This window comes from Protopterus annectens, chromosome 10.part0 (assembly GCF_019279795.1).
Source record: "Protopterus annectens isolate FY-2018-M chromosome 10.part0, PAN1.0, whole genome shotgun sequence".
NCBI classification, from domain to species: Eukaryota; Metazoa; Chordata; order Ceratodontiformes; family Protopteridae; genus Protopterus; species Protopterus annectens.
This window is the reverse complement of record NC_056744.1, coordinates 764,677,030-764,701,214: the sequence shown is the minus strand read 5'-3', so window position 1 is coordinate 764,701,214 and position 24,185 is coordinate 764,677,030. Positions and strand designations below refer to the sequence as shown.

The window sequence follows — 24,185 nt, the reverse complement described above, 5'->3', positions numbered from 1 at the left end:
AAGTTGCACAGTATGAAGAACATATTTTAGTTATTCATTTATTGTTTTTTTTTGTTTGATTTTTTATGAGAGAAGCAAAGGCATAAGTGATTCTTTTTTGTTGTGATTATTGAATGTTTGCCTGTTTGACTGACTTGCTCAAATTATCAGCATGTACAAACTGGAGAGTGACGAAAACAAACCTATGCTTACAGAATGCTACTGCAACATTTTTTAGCAGCTAATAGCCTTATTCCTCAGTGTTGTACTTTAATTTATTTTGTGTTATGTTGATAAACTGAAAATTGTTGAACATTTCATGCTGAATAGCAGTTTGGAAACCACTGACATGAATAGATGTGCTAAAAAAATCCGCTGTGACACTGTTTATAAGTTTGTCTGTATTCATTCAGTATGGCTGGCCTTACTACTAAATGTAGAATGGATCTAGTGATGTTCATCATATTAATCACTGCTGCAGTACCCTTAGCTATATGGGTTATATCCTGCTAAGTATATAACAGCCATCCAGCTTCCAAAGCTTCAAGCACTTTCCAAGTACCCAAAGTGTCAAGCAGCTTGAGCTGAACTGACTACAAGACAAGTTTGGGTGTGAAGCCCTTCAGAGCTTAACTGCTATGGAAGAGTAGTCTCCTCTGAAGCTTTTGAGGCTTGACAATTGGCTTGTGAATTCTTTTGCTGGGCAGATAAGTTCCTTTGGGGTGGGACTTCCATTTTCTTAATTTTGTTGATGTTTGTATTACTTTTCTCTTCAGGAAAGTTATTTTAATAGGAATGTTGTGTTTTAATGGACTGTCTCGAGACTGTAATATACTTTTAAGTTATAACACTTTTTTTTGGTCTTTATTCATTTCTTATTGATATTCATTTAGCAGGTATAGAGGAGAAAGGTTGATATATTGTGCATGCAAGAGACCAGATGGAAGGGGAGTAAGGCCAGGTGTATTGGAGGTAGGTTTAAATTGTTCTACCTTTGCGTGGATGGGAGGAGAAGTGCGGTAGGGGATATCCTGAAAGAACAGTATGTCAAGAGTGTTTTGGAGGTGAAAAGAGTGTCAGACAGAGTAGTGTTTATGAAACTGGAAGTTGATGGTATGATGATGAATGTTGTTAGTGGATATGCTCCGCAAGTTGGGTGTGTGATAGATGAGAAAGAAAATTTTTGAGCGAGTTCGATGAAGTGGTGGAGAGTGTACCCAAGCATGAGAGAGTGGTTACTGGAGTGGATTTCAATGGACATGTTGGTGAAGGGAACAGAGGGGATGAGGAGGTGATGGGTAGGTATGGTGTTAAGAAGAAGAAAGCAGAAGGTCAGATAGTAGTGGATTTTGCAAAAAGAATGGACATGGCTGTGGTGAATACATATTTTAAGAAGAGGGAGGAGCATAGGATGATGTACAAGAGTGGAGGAAGATGCACACAGGTGGATTATATCCTGTGCACGAGGGCCAGTCTGAAGGAGATTGGAGACTCCAAAGTGGTGACAGGGGAAAGTATAGTTAGGCAGCATAAGATTGTGATCTGTATGATGACTTTGGTGATCAAGAAGAAGAGAAGGAGAGTGAGAACAGTGCCAAGGATTAAATGGTGGAAGTTGAAAAAGAATGTCTGTAAGGTGGAGTTCAGGGAAGAGTTAAGGCAGGCACTGGGTGGCACTGAATAGTTACCAGATAGCTGGGCAGCCACAGCAGAGGTGATAAGGGAGACAGCTAGAAAGGTGCTTGGTGTGACATCTGGACAGAGGAAGGAGGACAAGGAGACCTGGCTGTTCATCATCACTTTCTTGGGTGGCGTAAGCCAGGAAACCTTGTTGGCTAGGCTTACGTAGGCCCTTGGGCTGATAGCCTAGTACCTACCTATGAACCTATGGAATGAGGAAGTACAGGAGAGTGTACAGAGAAAGTGGTTGGTAAAGAAGAAGTCGGATTGTCAGAGAGAGATGGAGAAAGTAGACAGGAGTACAAGGAGATGAGAAATATGGTGAAGAGAGAGGTGGCGAAGGCTAAAGATAAGGCACATGGTGAGTTGTATGAAAGGTTGGACACTAACGAGAGAGAAAAGGACTTGTACCGATTGGCTAGACAGAGGTACTGAGCTGGGAAAGATGTGCAGCATGTTAGGGTGATAAAGGATAACAAGGGAAATGTATTCACAATTGAGGAGAGTGTGTTGGGCAGAAGGAAAGAGTACTTTCAGGGGCTGATGAATGAAGAGAATGAGAGAGAGAGCGAAGGTTGGATGATGGGGGAATAGTGAATCAGGAAGTGCAATGGATAACAAGGAGGAAGTAAGGACAGCTATAAAGAGGATGAAGAATGGAAAGGCTGTTGGTCCAGATGACATACCTGTGGAAGCATGGAGGTGTTTTAGGAGAGATGGCAGTGGAGTTTTAAACCAGATTGTTTAACAAAATCTTGGAAAGTGAGAGGATGCCTGAGGAGTGGAGAAGAAGTGTATTGGTACCAATTTCTAAGAATAAGAGTGATGTGCAGCACTGTAGTACCTACAGAGGGATAAAATTGATCAGCCACAGCATGAAGTTATGGGAAAGAGTCGTGAAAGGTAGGTTAAGAAGACAGGTGATGATTAGTGAGCCACAGTATGGTTTCATGTTGGGAAAGCACTACAGATGCGATGTTTGCTGTGAGGGTGTTGATAGAGAAAGTCAGAAGAAGTTGCTTATTTGTCTTTGTGGACTTACAGAAAACATATGACAGGGTTGTAGTATTATATGAGGAAGTTGGGAGTGGCAGAGAAGTATGTAAGAGTGGTACAGGATATGTACTCAGGCAGTGTGACAGTGGTGAGGTCTGCAGTATGAGTGATGGTTGCATTCAGGGTGGAGGTGGAATTACTTCAAAGATCAGCTCTGAGCCCTTTCTTATTTCCAGTGGTGATAGACAGGTTGACAGATGAGATCAGACAGGAGTACCCATGGACTATGATGTTTGCGGATGACATTGTGATATGTAGTGAGAGTAGGGAGGCCTTGGAGAGGTAGAGATATGCACTAGAGAGGAGAGGCATGAAGGTCATCAGGACTAAGACAGAATATATGTGTGTGAATGAGAGGGAGGTCAGAGGATTGATGAGGATGCAGGGAGTAGAAATAGTGAAGGTGAATGAGTTTAAATAATTGAGATCAACAATTCAGAGTAATGGTGATTGTGGAAGAGAGGTGAAAAAGAGAGTGCAGGCAGGGTGGAGTGGGTGAAGAAGAGTGTCAGGAGTGATTTGTGACAGATGGGTACCAGTAAGAGTGAAAGGGAAGATCTACAAGATGGCAGTGAGACCAGCTATGTTATATGGGTTGGAGATGGTAGCACTGATGAAAAGACAGGTGTCAGAGCTGGAGCTGGCAGAGTTAAAGATGTTGAGATTTGCACTGGGTGTGATGAGGATAGACAGGATTAGAAATTAGTATATTGGAGGTCATCTCAGGTTGGACAGTTTGGAGACAAAGCCAGAGAGGCAAGATTGCATTGGTTTGGACATGTGCTGAGGAGGCATGCTGGGTATATTGGGAGAAGGATGCTAAGGATGGAGCTGCCAGGTAAAAAGAAAAGAGGAAGGCCTAAGATAAGGTTTATGGATGTGGTGAGTGAGGACATGCTTGTTTGGTGTGACATAGCAAGATGCAGACGACAGGAAGAAATGGGAACAGATGATCTGCTGTGGTGACCCATAATGGGAATAGCTGAAAGAAAAAGAAGAGGTGGTGCACTGATCAATATTGACCACTTTTAGGCTCAGACTGGGAGAAATACAAAACATTTCACAAACAAAAAATACAGACATTTAATATCAGAATAGATCAGACTAATTACAAAGCAAGCACAGTGCAATGTACAATCAAGCAGAGTATAGTGTACAAAATGTACATTACCTTCAAAAATAACCGTCAGTTCAAAAGTAGTGTAAAGTAACTGAAAACATTCTTTTCTGTGGAGAAATTGTGTTTTTCTTTTGTGGGAATGGCATAATGTTTCAAAGTGCTATTTACTGCATTTTTTCTGTCTAAAGTAACTTTCCTGGACTGTTACTGTTTACTGGCAATTGCTGCTTGTCTTCCTTGGGAAAGAGGCACCATTTTCAGCTTAACCATGAAAAGACTACCAATCCCATGACCAGCCCTTCTTCCAGTAACAAAAAGAAAATGTTAAACAAAACTGGCTATGCAATAGATGTCTAATGCTAAACCCCAACAAAACAAAACTCCTGTCTCCCCCCACTTGTAAAGCCCCCTCTCCTACATTAACTATAAAGTCTAACAATGGCACTGTCATAGTCCCAGAACCCTGTACCAAACTCTTAGGGGTAATTGTTGACAATAACCTCAAGTTTGATATGCATATAAATCAAACCATGAAAAAAGTTAAAAAAAAACTTGGCTCTCTATAGAAAATCAAACCTTTTCTCACTCCAACAGCTAAGACGGTTATTGCCCATACACATCTTTCCACCCTCCTTTATGCATCCCCCTCTTCACAAACCTGAGTAAGTCTGAACAAAATAATCTCTCTATCTGCTTTAATCATATTGCTAGATTTGCCACCGGATCCACATATCGAACACACCACTGTCTGAACTTACAGACTCTAGAATGGCTTGAACTACCTAACCAAATTCAGTTCAATCAGTTAATAGTAGCCCATAAAATCTTATATCAACCTGAAAACACTCCTGTGCTGACAAACATTATCACCCCTTGCAATAACCTCAAAGCGCTTCACTCATCCAACAAAATCCTAGTTCAGACAATCAGTACCATCAACTCAGCAGGAGATTCACTGTATGCTAACTCTGTTGGCAAAGTCTGGAACTCACTTCCTGCTGAAATCACTTCCATGTCTATTTTAGTCCAAGTCAAGAAATGCCTAAAACAGTATCTAAAAATGAGATGGCTTTGCCACTGTGCTTATCCTGCCTAACGCCTTCAATGTAATCAAGTCATAAATAAGTCTTTTACCATCGCTGTATTGTTTTTCTAGTTTGAAAAATAGAAACACTCTACTTTTGTATAATGCTGAAGAAATTACTCTGTGTATCTGGAACTATGATTTTCACTATGTATATCATCTCTAATATGTTTATTGTTTTTAATAACTTTGTGTAACAATTTTTAAAGTTATGAGTGCAGCTTTTCTCCCCAGGACTCTGCTGAAAATGGACTTGTATCCAGTCAGACTATCCCGGACAACAAATGTAAAATAAATAAATAAACAAACAGCTTTTGCCACCAGAGCGGGCTAGCAATTCACCTCAGTCACAGTTGAGTGACTCTGCTGTGGCCATTTTTTATACCTCAGGCCATTCATCTTTTACTCCAGATCCCTGTGGTGTAGCACCTACTACCTCTATGGACCAGGGGTTAGCCTCTGTGGCTGTTGGGGTCCCCTCAGTGGGAAAGCAGGAGCCACTCTTGATGGTCCTGGCAGAGGGAACAGGGAAGGCTTCCCTGTTGAGTCAGAATGCTGTTCCCATTCCCTGGAGAAGCAGCTACATTAGTAACACTGTTGACCACATTTTCCCTGTCAAAAAGAAACAGAAAACCAAGCATGTGTCTACTCCTCCTCAGTTTTCTTTGGATAGGAGTAGTTTCTTGGGTCTGGCTCATGGTTTAATTCAGGCTATTAATTGTTCTTGTAAAGTAGTTTCTGGTAAAAGAAAAAGGGATTCCTCTTTTCCTGAAGAGATTCACGATTCTGAATCTGAACGGGAAGATGCAGGGATGGATTCAAGTTTTTTCCTCAGATTTCTGATTCAGACTCAGAGGAGAACTCAGCTACAGCTTGAATGTGCCAGTGTTTTCAGTGGGAGAACACTGAGGTTTCTCCGTCCCTCAAAAATACTGTGAGTTGCTACAAAAGGATTTTCCAGAGCCAACACCCATTCCTCCAGTTTTGGTCTGCTATAGAGGATGTTTTGCTGATAGTCAGCCAACTGCCCCTAAAAAGGCAGATAGGATGTATAAAGTTCCTCAGTCTTGTATGTATTATAACTTATTCTTAAACTTGACCCAGCAGCTGCAGCTTTAATTCATCACACTACTGCTAAGCACTTAGTTAATTCCAATGCTACTGTTTTTGATAAAGGTAGGAAAATTATTGATAGGTATGGGAGAAAAGTGTATATTTCTGCAAAGTTGATTTTCAAAATTTTGAATTTCCTGGCTCATATGTTAAAGTTTGTTTTGATAATTTGTGAAAGTATGAGGAATATTTATCTGCAGTTTCTTCTTGTGAGGAAAAATCTGCTTTAAATAACTTAGTTTCTTTTACTGAGCAGGTTGCTACTCATTGTTTGCAGTGTGTGTATGACTGTTGATACTTCTATGGCCACTTGTACTGTTTTAAGGAAGTTTGCATGGCTGCATTTTCAGAACTTCCTGGATGATGTTAAAATGAGATTTTAAATTCTCCCTTGGATATAGGTTTAGTGTTTGGCCTCTCTGCTGCAGAGGTGATCAAAAAGTATGATGAAAGGTAAGATGATCCAAGGAATTTCTAGGATTTTGCAGCCCTCCTTTTCCAAGTTGTCAAAGGGATTTTCTATTTCCTCATTCAGCTTTGACAAAAAACAGATTAAACAGTCTCAATGCAATTCAGGTAAACTGATGTTTAATAAGAAATGGCAAGGGGGTTCCAAAAAGAAGTCTCGAACTTCCTCAAACCAAGGACAGTCCAACAAGTCTGAATGACTATTCAAGAGACCATATGGCCCCCTCCCACCCTGGCCCCTTTTTTCTTCCAGAAGGTCTGAATCTCAATTTTTGTCTTTGGCAACAGATTGTTTCCAAAAATGTGTTTTGAAAATCATTAGTCATGTTTACAGATAGTGGGAAAAAAATCCTCCTTTCCAGGGGAGTCATTCCTAATCTACAATATCAGACTATTTTTGTTTCCACCTGTTCTTCATCACATGGTGTCACAAAGAGTGATACAACCAGCTCCTTTTATTCAAGGATGTTCCTTGTGCCAAAGAAAGAAAATGCTTGGAGAACAGTTACGGATCTTTCTTTTCTAATCCTGTTTGTGATACTGCCCATATTCAAAATGATGTCTCTTCACAGCCTGTTACTTTTTCTTCCTCCTCTTTCAAGATTCCTGGTAACACTAGACTTCAGGAATGTAATGAAAAGCATTTTTTTTTCTTACAGACGTCAGGTGCTTCTTAAGGTTTTGCATGACCGGATCCCATTATCAGTTCTCTGCCTTTAGTTTTGCACTATCCACTGTATCAAAAATATTCCCAAAGTGTCTAGTTTCAGTTATAGCTCATTGCAGGCTACAGAGTATCTACATTTTCTATATGTAGATGACTTGCTTATCATTGCAGAGTCTTTTTTTCCAAGTGTCATCGGTGTCTCTGTTGGATGAGAAATCTGTTATACAAGCTGAAATTCCAAAAGAACATTCAAAAGTCTTTTCTGACTCCATCACACAGGATTGTGTTCCTGGGGTGTCTGCTAGACACTTCAGTTCAAAGACATTTTCTTCCACATGAAAAAGTAGATCTTTATTTAGATCTATTTCTAAGGTCTTCCACTCAGACTTTGGTCACTTTGAGAGAATATCTCAGTATTTTGGGTATCATCATGGCATCTATGGTTCTCATGATACACCTGGCAAGACTCCACATGAGAATGTTATAGTGGTATCTGAAATCTGTTTGGTCTCAGCATCAACACCCTTTATCTTTCATACCTCAGTACTGTTTTTTTTTTCTCCCCTTCTTCCTCCCTGCTCCAAAGAAGTCAGTCACTACAGATGCTTTGGACTTTGCTTGGGGAGCAGTTTCAGGAGGGGTAAAAGTGCAGGGGTGTGGGACACCAAGGACAGATGCAAGCACATAAATCTCAAGGAGATGCCTGACTTGATCAAGGCACTCTACTATTTGAACCATCTTTAGTCCCCAAAACCAGTCATATAGTACATTAACAAACAAGGAAGAAATCAGGTTGTACCCTTTTTCAGCTTCACAGCACAATCTCATGCTTCAGGCATCCTACATTTCTCCACAGAAAATATATGTCAGCAGATGAGCTGAGCAGGACCAGGGCAGACTCTCATGAATGGAAACTAGATCGGGGGTGGGGGGGTCTTCTAAAATTTGACCCATCCTTGGGGAGCTCCTCAAGTAGACCTCTTTGCCTCCTCTTTGAACAATTAACTGGCAATATTCTGTTCCAGGACTCCATGCAAGAAGGCCTTGAAGACAGATGCCTTTACTTTTCTTTTCTTTGTATGCTTTTCCATCCTTTCCACTAATATCCAGGATTCTTCTGAAGGTTCAGGAGGAATCCCCAAAGATCATTGTGGTGACTCCCTTCTGGTCCAAGCTTCCACACAGACTGGATCTACTCACAAAAAACAGGTGCTTTTGATACACCCTAACATTAATCATCTTCATCTGACTGCCTGGATGATAGGGTCTTAATGATCTTTTTTCTGATGACATGCAGCAAGTATTAATGGAGGCAATAAAGCCTGCTACTAGAAAACCATTTTTTAGCAAACAGAAAATGTTTTTTAGTTGGTTCCAGCAGCGTAACCGACACCCATTCAGAGTTAGTCGTTCTCTGGTTTTACAGTATTTGGGTGAGTTACTATCCTATAGCCTTATTTCACTATCCAGGTTAATTTATTGGCCATTTCAGCATGCCTGCCCATGGATCCTCCTCTCATGTCAAAATGTTCTTGAAAGGGGTTTTGCATAAGAGGCCTCCAAGAAAACTGGTGGTCTCTTCTTGGAATCTTAATTTTGTGTTAAATAAGCTAATGCTTGCTCCTTTGAATCAACTAATCTGGCTGACTTGAAGTTCTTAACATGGAAAACAGTTTTAATGATTGCACTGACCTTTGCAAGAATGTTATCTGCATTGCAAGCTCTTATGGTGAGACAACCTATAATGTTAAGTTGTCTATCTCACCTTCATTCTTGCTGTTTGGGATCGGTGCTGATCCTCGGCTCCGACTCGGCCATCTTCAATAGCTCGAGAGCTGTTTACTGGCTCGAGGCTACTCCTTATCCCATGATGCCTAGCAATAGCTACCAAGATCTCGTTTGCTGCTTCAGCTGCAAGGTGTGTCGTTTTCTGGCTCGGGCTTGTATTTTCAAAATTTCAAAATTTTTGTGTAGAAATATATCCTTATACTTCTTAAAACTATTAGATAATTACCTTTTCTTAGTTTTATTTACTAGTATTTGTTGTTGAGTACCTTTTAGTCCTTCTTAGTAGAACTCGTTTAAGTTAGAGAATATATATATATATTTTTTTACATAGTCTATTGTACTTTGACTAGAGTAGAAATTTGTTTCTATCTGTGTTTCTTTTCTGCTGGTTAATATGTCTAAAGAGGCTAAAGTATCTGGATTTAAAAAGTGTGACTCGTGCTGTCAGAAAATGTCTCTGACAGACAGGCACACTAGCTGCATTTATTATTTGTTCTTCCGTTCCTGCAGGACTCTTGTTCTATCTGTCATGCCTTTAGTCCAAGAGTCCTGCAGGAACAGAAGAACAAATTGATCCTTAGGGGTCTATTAAAACCTCAGGATTCACCGGCAAAGAGTTCACAGCCAGTGAAATCCCCAAAATCCTCTAAACCGTCCGACCCCATTCTCCCTCTCGGAGCATCGGCACAGGTGAGCTCGGCTCCAACATCTGCCTCGGAGCCATCCCCCTCGGCGCGGAGAAAGATTCCTATTTCTTTGGAACTGGAGCTTTCTCTGCCTTGAGGCAGGGATGCCTTTGAGGTCATGCGTAGTGTGCTGTCCCCTGAGTCATGAGTCAGCTCCACTACCAACCCCACTGGCTCCATCCCCCGTAGTGCCTGTGCCAACCTCTGCTCCTCCTCCAGACCCCAAGCGTAGGGAACCAATGCTCCTGGACACCCAATTGGGTGTTTCCTCTTCTTCCGAGGCCTCCCCTGATCACTCAGAGGAGCCCCCTCAGAAGAAGAAATGCAAGAGGAAGCACATTGACTCCCCTGAGTCTGTCACTTCTGATACAGACTTAGATGAATCGAAAGGGTCCCCGAGATCCCCCTCTGAAGATGTTTCCTTCTCGGACATCCTAGAAATGCTTAGGCAGAGGGGGAACTGGAATCCCCTAGCCCCTACCGAGGATGAGTCTGTATTCCTGGATGCTTTCGGTTCCCAACCTTCCACCTGGGTTTCTCCGACTTTCGACCCACTTATGTCCATAGTGGCTCGAAAGGCTTGGTCAGCTCCGGACACAGTGGAACCAACTCCGAGGAGATCTGATAAATTTATTGCAGCTCCCCAGGATAAGCAATTCCTTTCTAAAGGTGTGCCTGTTGATGCCATGGTGGTAGCAGCAGCCACCAAAAAAGAGCTAGCAGAGACCTCTTCATTTGTTCATCCCCCTAACAAGGAGTCTAGGATGAGGTACAGGTACGGAAAGCGAATGTTTGCTTCAGCAACCTTCTCCATGAGGTCACTGAACTATCTGTGTCATTTTACTCGACTTCAAAGGGATCTCCTTAAAGAGCTTGGAGATACCTTCAAGATCCTATATCTGAGGGAGCACAAGCCAAAGTAGCTTCCCAGCTAGCGACGCTTAATTCTATAGTTAACTCCTCCATGAGGCTCATTTCCTATGCAGGAGATGGAGCAAGTAGAGTCGTGGGCATGGGTGTAGCCCTTAGGAGGCATGTGTGAATGCGGCTGTGTCACTTTGCAGAACCCTTTCGAGTGTCCTTCACCGATACCCCCTTTGATGGCTCCTTTCTCTTTGGGTCACAGGTGAAAGACACGTTGACTGGGTGTGAGCAATAAGGCAAGACTCTCTCTGCCGTGGGAGTCTGTTTTTCCACTCCCTCTAGACCTTACCCCAAGGGTCAAAAGAGTGGGAAGATGTGGTTCCGTAAATCTCAGGGAGCCTTGCCTGACACACGTAGTGAATTTTCCTGCAGAGGTAGAGGGGGAAACAATAATAATAGATGCTGCCCTCATGGCAGAGGTGGTCCGCAGAACCAGGGCAACAGAGAATCTTTCTCGGATAAGCCCTTCCAGCATCCCTGAAGGGTTGCCTGGCTGCTCACCTCTGGAGGCAGTCAGAGGAAGACTTTCACTGCACCCAAAAGCCTGGCAAAATTTAAGAAAAGACAAATGGGTACTGTTTATTATATCCGGAGGTTACAAAATTACCTTCCATCAACCCCCCCTTACAGTCAAAAAAAATCCTTCCAGATGTTCCACCCAATCTGAAGGAGCAAACAGTAATAGAAGTTTCAAAACTGCTAGAAAAAAGAGCTATCCAGGAAGTCCCCGCAGACCAGCATGGATCCGGAACTTACTCAAGGTTCTTTTTGGTACCAAAAAAGACAGGGGACTGGAAACCGATTCTGGATCTCAGCAGACTAAACAAGTCTGTACAAAGAACAAAGTTTCGGATGGTCACGCTACAGTCCATTCTACCCTTTCTGGGTCAGGACAATTGGATGTGCTCGATAGATCTTCAGGACGCGTACTACCATATCAAGATGGACAGATGCTCCAGGAGATTTCTTCGCTTTTGGGTGGGGGCCAGTCATTACCAGTTCAGAGCTCTGCCCTTTGGTCTCACCACAGCCCCCAGGGTGTTCACCAAATGTATGGCAGTGGTCACGGCTCACCTGAGATGACAAGGATTCCAGGTGTTTCCATATCTAGACAACTGGCTACTCACTGCTACCACCAGGCATCAACTCCTACAAGCATGGGATTATACAATCACATCCTGCACCCAGCTAGGTATTACAATAAATTTCAAAAAATCTGCCTTATTGCCTTGTCAATCTATCACTTACATAGGAGCAGACTTAAACACAAGGGATATGTTCAAAGGTTACCACTAGAAAGTGTGTCCACAATTCGTCAACAAGTGCAAATTCTAATGCAGAGCAAAAGGATCCAAGTCAGGTATGTCCTTCAAACTCTGGGCTCCATGGTAGCTGCCATTCTTCTAATCCCACTAGCATGCTTCCACATGAGAATTCTTCAGTGGCTCCTTTTCACACAGTGGTCTTTCCAAGAGCTACCCATGTCTCACATGATCCTGATCACGGAGACATGCAAAAGACACCTTTCTTGGTGGATGGTCTCCCCATTAGTTACTCAGGGCAGACCTTTCATACAACCCCCTCCGGTAGCCACAGTGATGACAGATGCCTCACTGATAGGGTGGGGGGGCATCATCTGGGAAGGACAGTCCAAGGCACTTGGCAACCTCACGAGTACCATCTGCACATAAATGGCCTAGAAATGATAGCCATGCTCCTAGCATTGCAAGCTCTTCAAGACTCTTCCTTTCGGGACCATTGCAATTCAAACAGACAACATGTCAGTGGTGTGGTACATCAACAAGCAGGGTGGAACCATATCCTACCCCCTGTGTCGAGAAGCACTCAGACTTTGGCAGTGGGCGATTTCCTCCCAACATTTTCTGATTGCGAAGCACATCCCTGGGAGATCCAGTGTCATAGCAGACAGGCTCAGTAGAGCTATCCTCATGTCTCATGAGTGGCCTCTGAATCAGGAAGTTGCAGATCTTATTTTCCGCAAATGGGGACAGCCTTGCTGCGATCTTTTTGCCACCCCCTTCAACAGCAAATGAAGCAACTACTTCTCCTTTCTTCCGCTTCCAGGTCACATACCCAGAGACACTCTAATCCACGATTGGCCTCAGGGACTTCTTTATGCTTTTCCTCCGTTTCCCCTGATACCGAAACTCATAGAGAAAGCAAAATCGTTGGGTTGCAAAATAATCCTCATTGCCCCCTACTGGCCTCAACAGATATAGTTCCTGTTCCTGCACCATTATCTTCCCGATCAGCCCTGGACTCTGGACCCAATTCCAGAACTCCTGATTCATCCATCAGGTGGGTTGCTTCAATCCCTCCAAACTTTCCAGCTCACAGCTTGGTTGCTCCACTTTCAACCTTAGCCAGGCTTCCCAGCATTTCCCCAGCAGTCCGTGAGATTATTGTCTCCTCTCATAAGTCTACAATGAGAAAAACTTATGCTAGCAAATGGAAACATTTTTCTTGTTGGGCGGAGTCTAGGAATGTGGATCCCTTCTCAGCCCCAGTCCATGACGTTCTGGAATTCCTGGCACAACTGTTTCACTTCGGGGCAGCTTCCACTATGATTAGGGTACAATTAGCTGCCATTTCTAATTTTCATATTGGTTTGTCAAATTCTAACATTATGTCTCATAAGCTTTGTAAAGCTTTTTTGAGAGGAACATCTCTTCTTAGACCTCCAGTGAGAGATCCCCCTCCCCCTTGGGACCTTAATTTAGCCCTAACTTCTTTAATTCTGCCCCCTTTTGAACCAGCAGCTTCCTGCTCCATCAAGTTTCTATCTTGGAAGATACTCTTTCTGGTAGCTATCACTTCAGCTAGGCGTGTCTCAGAACATCAGGCACTATGTGTTCGTCCTCCCTACCTGGTGTTTCACAAGGACAGAGTTGCTCTGAGGACTAATCCTTCATTTCTTCCTAAAGTCTGCTCAGAAAATAATTTAAACCAATCTATAGATCTCCCTGTGTTCTTCCCAAATCATAGCAACAAGGCAGAGTACAAACTTCACCAATTGGACGTTCATAGACAATTGCATTTTTACCTGCACAGAACTAAAGAAATAAGAAAGTCAGACTAATTATTCCTTTCTTATGTCTTAAACAAACAAGGTCTCTCAGTTTCCAAGGTGACTTTATCCAGATGGTTGTCCCACACTATTACTTTTATTTATCAGTTAAGGAACAAAGAGTTACCAATTAAACCGAAAGGTCATTCTACTAGGGTGTTAGCCACCTCCGTAGCCTTTCAGTCTAGGTTGCCCATGGATTCCATCTGTGCAGCTGCCACGTGGGCAAACCCTCATACCTTTATTTCTCATTACAAGGTGGATATGGTCTCCCAGAGCAGAGCTGACTTTGGTTCCACTGTTCTGAAGAGTCTGTTCCACTGAGCCACCCAGGGTGCTAGGTGCTAGGGACACTGTCCCAAACAGCAAGAATGAAGGCGAGATAGACAACTTAACATTAAGAAGTTATGTACCTACCATAACGTTCCATGTTAGTTGTCTTCATCTCGCCTTCTTTCTTGCGTCCCTCCCTCTGTCCCCCATCCTAGTGGATTGAGAGGAATCCCTTTTTTCACTGGCTGAGTATTCTTTTATTGTTATTCTTCTGGCCAGGTCTTCCTAACCTATTCTAGATATTAGAATGCATGGAGCAACCAGTTTTTTGATAACTGGTTTCTCTCTTATTATGTCTGGATTAGCTATTTCAAACGAGATCTGGGTAGCTATCACTAGGCATCATGGGATAAGGGGTAGCCTCGAGCCAGTAAACAGCTCTCGAGCTACTGAAGATGGCCGAGTCAGAGCCGAGGATCGGCTCCGATCCCAAACAGCAAGAAAGAAGGCGAGATGATAACAACTAACATGGAACGTTATGGTAGGTACATAACTTATTATTATTTTCCATTGGGACAGGGTTTCTTTAAAAATCTATTTGTTCTTTCATGCGTAAAGTGGCATCCAAGTTTACTTTAAGCCAAACTATCCATCTCCCCATTTTCTTTCCTTAACCTAAAAAATAGGGAGAAAGGATACTGCATACATTGGTTGTGCACAGACAACTTGGGCACTATCTTGACTGAACTAAATCTTTCAGATCTTTAGCTCAATTGATTATTTTTTGTGCAGGTAAGAAGAAGGGACAACCTGTGTCGAAACAGAGTAATTTTGAAATAGTTGTCTGAAGCTATTGCCATACCTCTCAACCTCTTAGTGCAAGAAATCTGGACTAAGCCTAAAATAATGGGAGGACAAAGGCCAAGACTGAAACTCAAGTGTATGTATGAGAGGTATGGCTATTACCTTTTGTTACACTTACTTTAACAAATCTATTCCAGGCAGGGTCATGGCCTACTCTATCAAAGCCTTGGCTTCATCTATATTTTTTAGAAAGAGTTGGATTCTAGAAGCAGCTACTTGATCCTTTTTGCGTACTTTTACAATTCGCTATAAGCTTGATTCCTTCCCTAGGTTCAGATCAAACTTTGCTAGGACTATTCTCCAGGGCCTCCTGGACTCTTCCCCTTCCATCACCTAAATGTAGTTAGCTACGGTAATCTACCCATATAGCTAAGGCTACTCCAGCAATAATCATTATGAAGAACATAGTACAGTTGTGTAAGTTGAACTTACCATAAATGTAGATGTTTGAATGATCAGTGCTGCAGTAGCCACTACCTGACTCCATCCCCATTCTTTTTGGTGTATATTTATTTTTTGTTGTTCCTAGCATTGTCCTTTCAGGGCTCAAACTCCCTGTCTTTGCTGGCAGGAAAGCTCTAAAGGGCTTTGTACCCAAGCTTATCTTTTAGCTCACCTCAAGCTGCTTGACAGTTTGGGTGTGTGGAAGTTACCTTGAAGCTTTGGAAGTTGGCTGACTGTTATACCCTTGACAGATATAACTCATATAGCTAAGGCTACTGCAGGAGTAACCATTCAAAACATCTACTCATATGGTAAGTTCTGATATTGTCCATTTCATTATGCATTATGAATGGGATCAACACGGCCATTTCTTCCAGACATAAGATCCAAGCCTCAAACTCCTCCCTCTCCCATGTTGCCTCACTTCTCTTCAAACCGTCAGATCTTGTTTGCTGCCATTCTGACAGATGCAATTGCGAGCCTCTCTTCAGTTAAGTGGAATTTTTCTTAACTCTTCTTGTAAATTTTCCTGCAAGTTAAAACTCTTTCTTCCTTTTGGTAGTTAGCTTACTTTAAGATATATAAGATATAACCACCCGTCCTGTTAGACAGTTTTCCTGAAGTCTTCACAGGCTTTATGGATCTTCCTGCCTTTCCATTTTTCTTTTTCCCCCTTCTCTTAAAAAGCTTTCTCTGGGGATTTTGCCTTCTCTGACCCATGCTGGACTCATGAGATCTGCAACCCTGATACCACACCTCCTCCTTCGATCCAATCCTTGGCTTTGGAGCTGCAGGTCCTTGGACCAGCATCAGATCATGGGATATCTCTTTCCCCAGCTCTGACAGTGTCCCAGAGTGGCTTGGCTCTGATTCTGTCTGAGCAGAGTGGGTCCTGAATCCAAGGGGACTGCACTGGGTCCTTGGGGTTGGTGTTGGCTCTGACCTTCTCGGAGCCATCTCATCTATTGGGAGCCTTGGCCTTTGACAGATCAGGTCCAATGCCTTCTGGTGATGTCAGATCCGGGATGGCCTTGTCTCTTTCTCCCTTAGGGGCTTTGACCTCTGGGGTGGGGGATTAGGTTGTCCCGGCAAGCTTGGCATTCCAGGTAGCAGAGAGGGCTTTCTCAATGCCACAAGACATGGTCCACCAGGTCCAACCCAATCTTCTGTGGATCAAAGCTTTGCTTCCAAAGTCAAAGTCAAAGTAAACTTTATTGTCATACAGATCAACACAGAGGAAAAAGTGTGTGTCACTGCATGAAATTTCGATACTCTGGCTCGTACCATAAGAATTATAGTTTACAGAAGGAAGATTAATAATAATTTAAAAATACTGAAAATAGAAATCAAAATAAGATACTAAAAATAAATACAATAAAAAGATTAAAATTTGAAAGTTTTTACAGCAGAAACAAAAACAATACAACAGGAGCAGACTTAGTAGAGATATAAGGATATATAACAAACAGTAGTATAAAGAAAGAGGCACATGTAAAAAAAAAAAAAAAAAAAAAAATACGGTATACAGTTTTCATAGTGTGTATATGCATATATATATATATATATATATATAGCTATAGTTCCATCCATCCTATCTGTGGTTATTCCCTCCTGAAGAGCCTCTAGCCTACCCTTCAGCAAGGGGCTCCCCTGTCTTCCAAGTCCTCCTGTACTTATCCCACAGAGGAGGTTCCCTGGAAAGTGTTGGTACAAGAGGAACCAAGTAGACTCCCACTTGGAGTCTCTGACAGAGGACACTGATTTCGATGAAGGGGAAGGGTCCCCCCAATCTCCACCTGATGATATCTCCTTTGGAGATATCTTAGAAATCCTGAAACAAAAGGGTAGATGGTCTTCCCAACCCCATTCTTTGGAGGAGTCAGTGTTCCTGGAGGCATTCGGGATGGGGACCAGCTACATCATGGGTGACCCCACTAGCGGACCATCTTATTGACCTCATCACCAGCCGGGCTTGGAAGGAGTCTGACACCATGGAACCAATCCCAAAGAGCATGGATATGTACCTTAAGTGTCCCATTGATGCCACTGTGATGTCAGCAGCCACCAAAAAAGAGCTCGCTCAACAGAGCTCTACTGTCCACTCCTGAACAAAGAGTTAGACAGACATGGGAAGCAGGTGTATGCCTCAGCCACGTTTTCACTGAGAGCATTGAATTACCTGGCACAATTCACACCCCTCCAGAGAGACCTGGTGAAGGAAATAACCACCTCTCTGATGCAGTCACTGTCAGAGGAAATCTTCAAAAAGGTTTCCACCCAGCTGAACACTATGGCTTCTATTGCTAATTCCCTGATGAGGCTAATATTCCATGTGGTGAAAGGAACCTCTCGAGTGGCTAGTTCAGGTATAGTCCTTAGGAAACATGCCTGGATGAGACTGTGTGGGTTTGTGGACCCCTTGAAGGCATCATTCATTAATGCCCCCTTTGATGGTTCCTTGTTATTCAGACCATCAGTTAAGGAGACTCATACCTGCAGCGAACAGGAGGGTAAGACCTTATCTGCTGTAGGGATCGAGTTTTCTCCCCACCCAATGGACCTTTTCCAGGAACCAATGGAAAGGGAAGAAAATGTGGTTCCATAAATCCCAATGGCCCTTTCCTGATTTGCAAGACGAATTCTCTTCTAGAGGCAGAGGGAGAGGATTCAGTGGTAGATGCCACCCCAGAAGGAGAGCGGGTCCACAGAATCAGGGCTTCAGGGAATTCTTCTATGACATCCTGAAGCGCTGCCTGACTGTCCTACTCTGGAGGCAGTCAGGGGCAGACTATCCTTACACCTAAAAGCCTGGGTAGACATAACAAATGATGCCTGGGTGTTAAACATAATTTCCAGAGGTTACTATATTCCCTTTTCCCTTCCTCCTCCCTGCACCAAGAAGTGTCTCCCAGTCAGAAGGAGGGTGCCCATCTAGAAGTACAAAAGCTTCTAGACAAAAGAGTCATCCAGTGGGTCTGAAATGAACAACTAGGATGCAGAACTTACTCATGCTTTTTTTTGGTGCCAAAGAAGACCATGGACCTCCAACCCATCCTGGATCTGAGCAGTCTGAATCTATTTGTGAAGAAGTTCCACTTGGTTCCGGTACAGTCCATTCTGCCACCCCTGTGCAAGGACAACTGGATGTGCTCTGTAGATCTCCAGAACATGTAGTATCATATCAAAAGAGACAGGTGCTCCTGGAGATATCTATGCTTCTGGCTGGGAGCCGATCATTATCAGATCAGAGCACTGCCCTTTCGCCTCACCAGTGCCCCCCAGGTGTTCTTCATATGCATGGCAGTAGTTGCAGCACACCTCCGTCTGCAAGGATTCCAGGTGTTTCACTACCTGGATGATTGGCTCCTAATGGCACCCACAAGGCATCAACTACTCCATGCAATTCAGGTGATGCTGCACCTGTTTCACCACCTGGGAATCTTAGTGAAAATGGCAAAATCCAAGATGATACCAGTACAGGACATCAAATTCATTGGGACACAATTGAACATGGTCACTCAAGTTAAAGCTCTACCTCTACAGAAAATAAGATCCCTGAGGCAGCGGGTTTAATGCCTACTAGACACCCCATCTCCTCCAGCTCCCCTAGTCCTTATGACCTTAGGGTCCATGTCGGCTACCATTCTTCTAGTGCCTTTAGCCAAGTTTTTCATGCAAGTTCTCCAGTGGACTGTGGCAGTACAATGGTCTATTCAATGTACTGCCAAAGTCCATTGGAGAAATTTGGCAGAACAATGGTCTATTCAATGTCACCCATTATCAACCCTGGTCAGGCTTACTTCGATTTGTAGGCATCACCTACAATGGTGGATGATTACAGATGACCTTCATCTCAGCAGACCCTTCGTTTTCCCCACCCTTCGGCCACAGTGATCACAGATGTCTCTTTGTTGGGGTGGGGAGGCCCTTGCAGGGAAAGATGGTCCAAGGCACATGGTCCCCCACATTGACCAAATTGCACGTAAATGTCCTGAAGATGAGGGCAGTTCTTCTCACATTGCAAGCCTTTCAGGACTGCCTTCCTCTGGGGACAATTGCAATCTTGACAGATAGTATGGAAGTGGTATGGTACATCAACAAGTAGGGGGAACCCATTCTTACCCACTCTGCAGAGAGGTCATGAGGGTTTGGGAATGGGTGATCGCTTCAAACCACTTTCTCATTGCAGCACACATCCTGGGAGAATCCAACATTCATGTGGACAGTTGCAGCAGGTCAATATTAAGTCCTCATGAGTGGTCCCTGAACCAGTCAGTAGGGAAGGAGATTTTCAGCCGATGGGGCCAACCTTGCTGTGACCTATTTACCTCTCCCCTAAACAACTAGTGCAGCAACTACTTCACTCTGATTCCCCCCTGTGGGGGGAGTCATCCCTGGGTCTCATTTATGCTTATCCTCTGATTCCCCTGATAACAAGAGTTCTACAGAAAGCCAGTAGGTTGAAGACCAAATCTAATCCTGATTTCCCCTCAATGCATTGTCAGGTATTGTTCCCTTTTCTGCGGTCTCAGAACAAATATCCTTCATGAATACTGGATCCCAGACAAGATCGGATTTCCCATCCATCGGAACAACAGATTCCCAATCTCCAATCCCTCAAACTAACCTCCTAGTTTATCCACTTCTAGTGATTTTGCTAAAGTCCAGGCTTCCTTCCCCTGTCCATGAAATTATTCTTGCCTCTCAAAAGCCTGACACCAAAAAAATATACTGTAGCAAATGGAAAAGGTTTTCCATCTGGGCTTCACAAAGGAATATTGACTCCTTTTCAGCTTCAGTCTCAGACATCCTTATGTTCCTAAGCTCACTTTTCCATGATAGAGCTAGTTTTTCCACACTAAAGATGCAACTAGCAGCTATCCGCAATTTCCACGTGGGGAAGGGAGTTGGGTTTTCTTTTATCCTTTTCTCGTCCAAACTATGTCGAGCCTTTATAAATGGGGTTTCTCATCTTAGGCCTCCTATCAAAGATCCTTCTCCTCCTTGGGATCTCACATTGGTACTCCAAGGTCTCACCCAGAAACCCTTTGAACCTTCAAGTTCTTGTGAGTTAAAGTATTTGTTGAGGAAGTTGACTTTTCTCATGGCTATTATGTCGGCTAGAAGAGTATCAAAATTACAGGCTATGTCTTCTCAACCACCATACATAACCTTCTTCAAGGACAGAGTCTCAGAATGAATCCTTCTTTCATACCAAAGATCCTGTCAGAGACAAACATTAACCAGACCATCCACTTGCCTGTATTCTTTTCTAATTACTCCAATAAAGGTGAATACATGTTACATTCCTTGGATGTTCACGGACAGTTATGTTTCTACTTTCATAGAACAAGACCTCACAGAAAATCAGAACAGTTGTTCATTGCCTTTTCATCAAACAAGTTGGGACAGGCTGTCTTTAAGGTTACATGAACCAAATGGATTACAGAGTGTATTTCTGCAGTTTATTCTCAGCAAGGCAAGCAACTTCCCTGTCCAGTTAAAAGTCCACTCCACCAGGTCAATGTTGATCTCTTCAGCTTTTTCTGCTAGAACTCCAGTTGATAAAATCTGTCCCACAGCTACTTGGTCCACAGCTCATATGTTTGTATCTGAATACAAGTTGGACATTATTTCCAGGAACAGAGCATCCTTTGGTTCCACGGTGCTCAGGCATATCCTTCCTTGAGGTCCTCCCAAGGTTTATATAGCTGGGGACTTTGACTCATTTGTGATGCATAATGAAATGGACAGCATCAGATTAGAAGTTAACTACTTACCATAACTTGGTATTTGTGTTGTCCAGTTTCATTATATATCAATGCCACCCTCCTTCCCCCTTCCTTTTTACAGCTGAGAGCAATCTAGAGGATTTCAGAACCCTCTGGCTCCTAGTTTGGACTCCACTAGGTGTTTTCTCTGTATTTCTTCTACCTGTGGGATAATCATCATGAGGAAGGGGCAGTAAACTCAATCTGAGGGTTTGAAGAGGAGTGAGGCATCGTGGGAGAGGGAGGAGTTTGAGGTTCGGATCATATGTCTGGAAGAAATGCCAATTTGGATCCAAGAACAGATCCAAAGACCCATTTGTGATGCATAATGAGATTGGACAACACAGATACCGAGTTGTGGTAAGTATATAACTTCTGTTCAACTTCCACAATTGCCTTTTTTTGTATTGGAGAAGTCTGTAAATAAATGCTTAATGTGTATTAAATTGTTTTAACTTTGTCCAAGTTGCACAGATGAGTGAATCTGCAAAAACAACTTAAATATGAATGTATTCACCTATGTTTTCATGTTTTTTAGAATGTTATTCCCAGTGAATCTTTGACCAGTAACTATACTACTCAGTTCAAAAGATTTATATGACTTTAATTAAAGAGCTCATCCAAGCAAACAACAGAAGGGTCACCATGGCACAGAGCATAAAACAATTATTTATTACAAACAGGATAAGCGCTTTCAGAAATAACTTTCCTTCATCAGATCCACCATTTTGCTAAAAACATGTGCTTAAATGCACAATTCAAAAGGTCATCAACCAATAAAAACCGCAAAGGCATCATATGTCACTTCCTGAAAAACAATTATAATAAATAACTACATAAACAATAAACAATACTTAAAGATAAAAATAATAAAAATAAAAATAATATTAAGTAGATAAAAGCAAAATATATACATAAAATAGGTACATACAAAAAATAAAAATATATAAGAATTGATTACTGCCATTTCTTCCTCTATCCTGTTTAATAGAAAACCATAGTCTACCTCTATGACCACACATTCTATCAAAACTGCTAGTAGATTTCTTAATTTCCTGATCCTTATAACCACGATTCATTAAATTGTGTGTTATTCTGTCAGCTCGTTCTAAAAAATTGTTGCATCATTACACAGCCTAGAAGCTCTCAAAAGTTGGTTATTGGCAATGTTCAGAAAAATATGTGTGGGGGGTGCATGCTGTCTCAGCAATGCATTTTTCCAACCCGATTTCTGAAATAATTATGTAATAAATTTACCTTCAGTATTTAACTCCAACATCACATCCAGAAACTCTATACATTTAGTATCTATATGTAAAGTGAACTGTAGGAAATTCGTGATGGAATCCAAATATTTAACAAAATGACATAGTTTACCCTGGTCACCTGTCTACAAGAAAAAACATGGTCAATAAACCTCTGATAAAACAATACACAATCCTTCGAAGGATTGCTGGCATCAAGTACAAACCTATGCTCCCACTCGGCTAAGACCAAATTCACATAGATATTTGCACAGGGTGTTCCCATGGCAACACACTTGAACTGTAAATAAATGGTGTTATTAAAGTAGAAGACATTATTATGCAAAACTATTTTCAAGAATTTGCATATACAGGTCTCAACAGTTATTCCACCCAAATGGCAAGGATTGAGTAACCCAGCCAGCCCCTGAAACTATAGGTCTTAGAGGTGGGTTGACAGGGATTTTATGAACTTTTGATAACCCTGAAATAACAGGTAACCTAGGATGTGTAGACTAGAGATAGCATACCCCACATATTTTTCCCAACATTGTCAATAACCAGTTTTTGAGAGCTTCTAGGCTGTGTAATGATAACAACAATTTTTTAGAACAAGCTGACAGAATAACACACAATTTAATGAATCATTGTTATAAGGATCAGGAAATTAAGAAATCCACTAGCAGTTTTGATAGAGTGCATGGTCATAGAGGTAAACCATGGTTTTCTATTAAACAGGATAGAGGTGAAGAAATGGCAGTAACCAATTCTTCATATTTAACAGTGACAGTAGGTTTATTTCTAATATTATACGCAATGACTGGAAGTTATTATTGACAGATGATCAGATCAAAGGAATAGTTGGTGACATACCCCGTTTTTCCTACAGAAGAAACAATAACTTGAAGGATTTATTATGCCATAAATCATGTGATAAGAACATAGGAAAGTTTTTAACAAACAAAAAATACATGTATCCTTGTAAGAGGTGCAAAGCATGTCCTTTCATAAATAAATAAAATGTGTTTTTACATCCGAATACCCAGAAGCGGTACTCTTATAATGAATATGCTACATGCACCACTAAAAATGTGGTATATATTGCTGAGTGCAATAATTGCATTAATTTCTATGTAGGGAAGATGAATTAGATGTTTAAACAACGTATATTGCAGCATCAATATGTGATACGTAGTGAGTTAGAATCTAATGCTTTATTTCAGCACATTAGACTTTTTCCTGATTATAGTTTTTCCCTACATGGTTATAGATTCCATTAGCAGTAACATTAGACGGGGAGATTTGTATAATGCCACTGAGGTTAGAGAAACTTATTGGTTAGCAGATTTGCGAGCACATATTCCACCTGGTGTAAATGCTTTCATCCTTTGAAACCCATTTTGAAGTCTCATAGACTATAATTTGCATTTATTATACAATTTGTGGTCATTATATATTTTTATTTTTTGTATGTACCTATTTTACGTATATATTTTGCTTTTATCTACTTAATATTTTTAATTTTATTATTTTTATCTTTAAGTATTGTTTATAGGTTCATAGATTAGTACTAGGCTAACTGCCCTTGTGGGCCATTTTCAGCCTAGCCAGTTACACCATGTAAGAATCAAACCCTGCACCTTATGTTTGTAAGGTAAACACCTTAACCATTATGCTAACCTTTATGTAGTTATTTATTATAATTTTTTTTAGGAAGCGACATATGATGCCTTTGCAGTTTTTATTGGTTGATGACCTTTTGAATTGTGTATTTAAGCACATGTTTTTAGTAAAATGGTGGATCTGATGTAGGAAATTATTTCTGAAAGCGCTTATCCTGTTTGTAATAAATAATTGTTTTATGCTCTGTGTCGTGGTGACCCTTTTGTTGTTTGCTTGGGTTTTCTACAATTTATCTACAGAAGTGTCTTCAGTT

The 24,185-nt window shown here is 41.8% G+C and overlaps 1 protein-coding gene across 1 annotated transcript in view; it reads left to right on the top strand.

Moving 5' to 3' along the window:
- The window catches only part of DNAI4 (dynein axonemal intermediate chain 4), a 1,182,639-nt gene that overhangs the window by 821,452 nt on the left and 337,002 nt on the right, over positions 1–24,185 (top strand). The window lies entirely within an intron of this gene.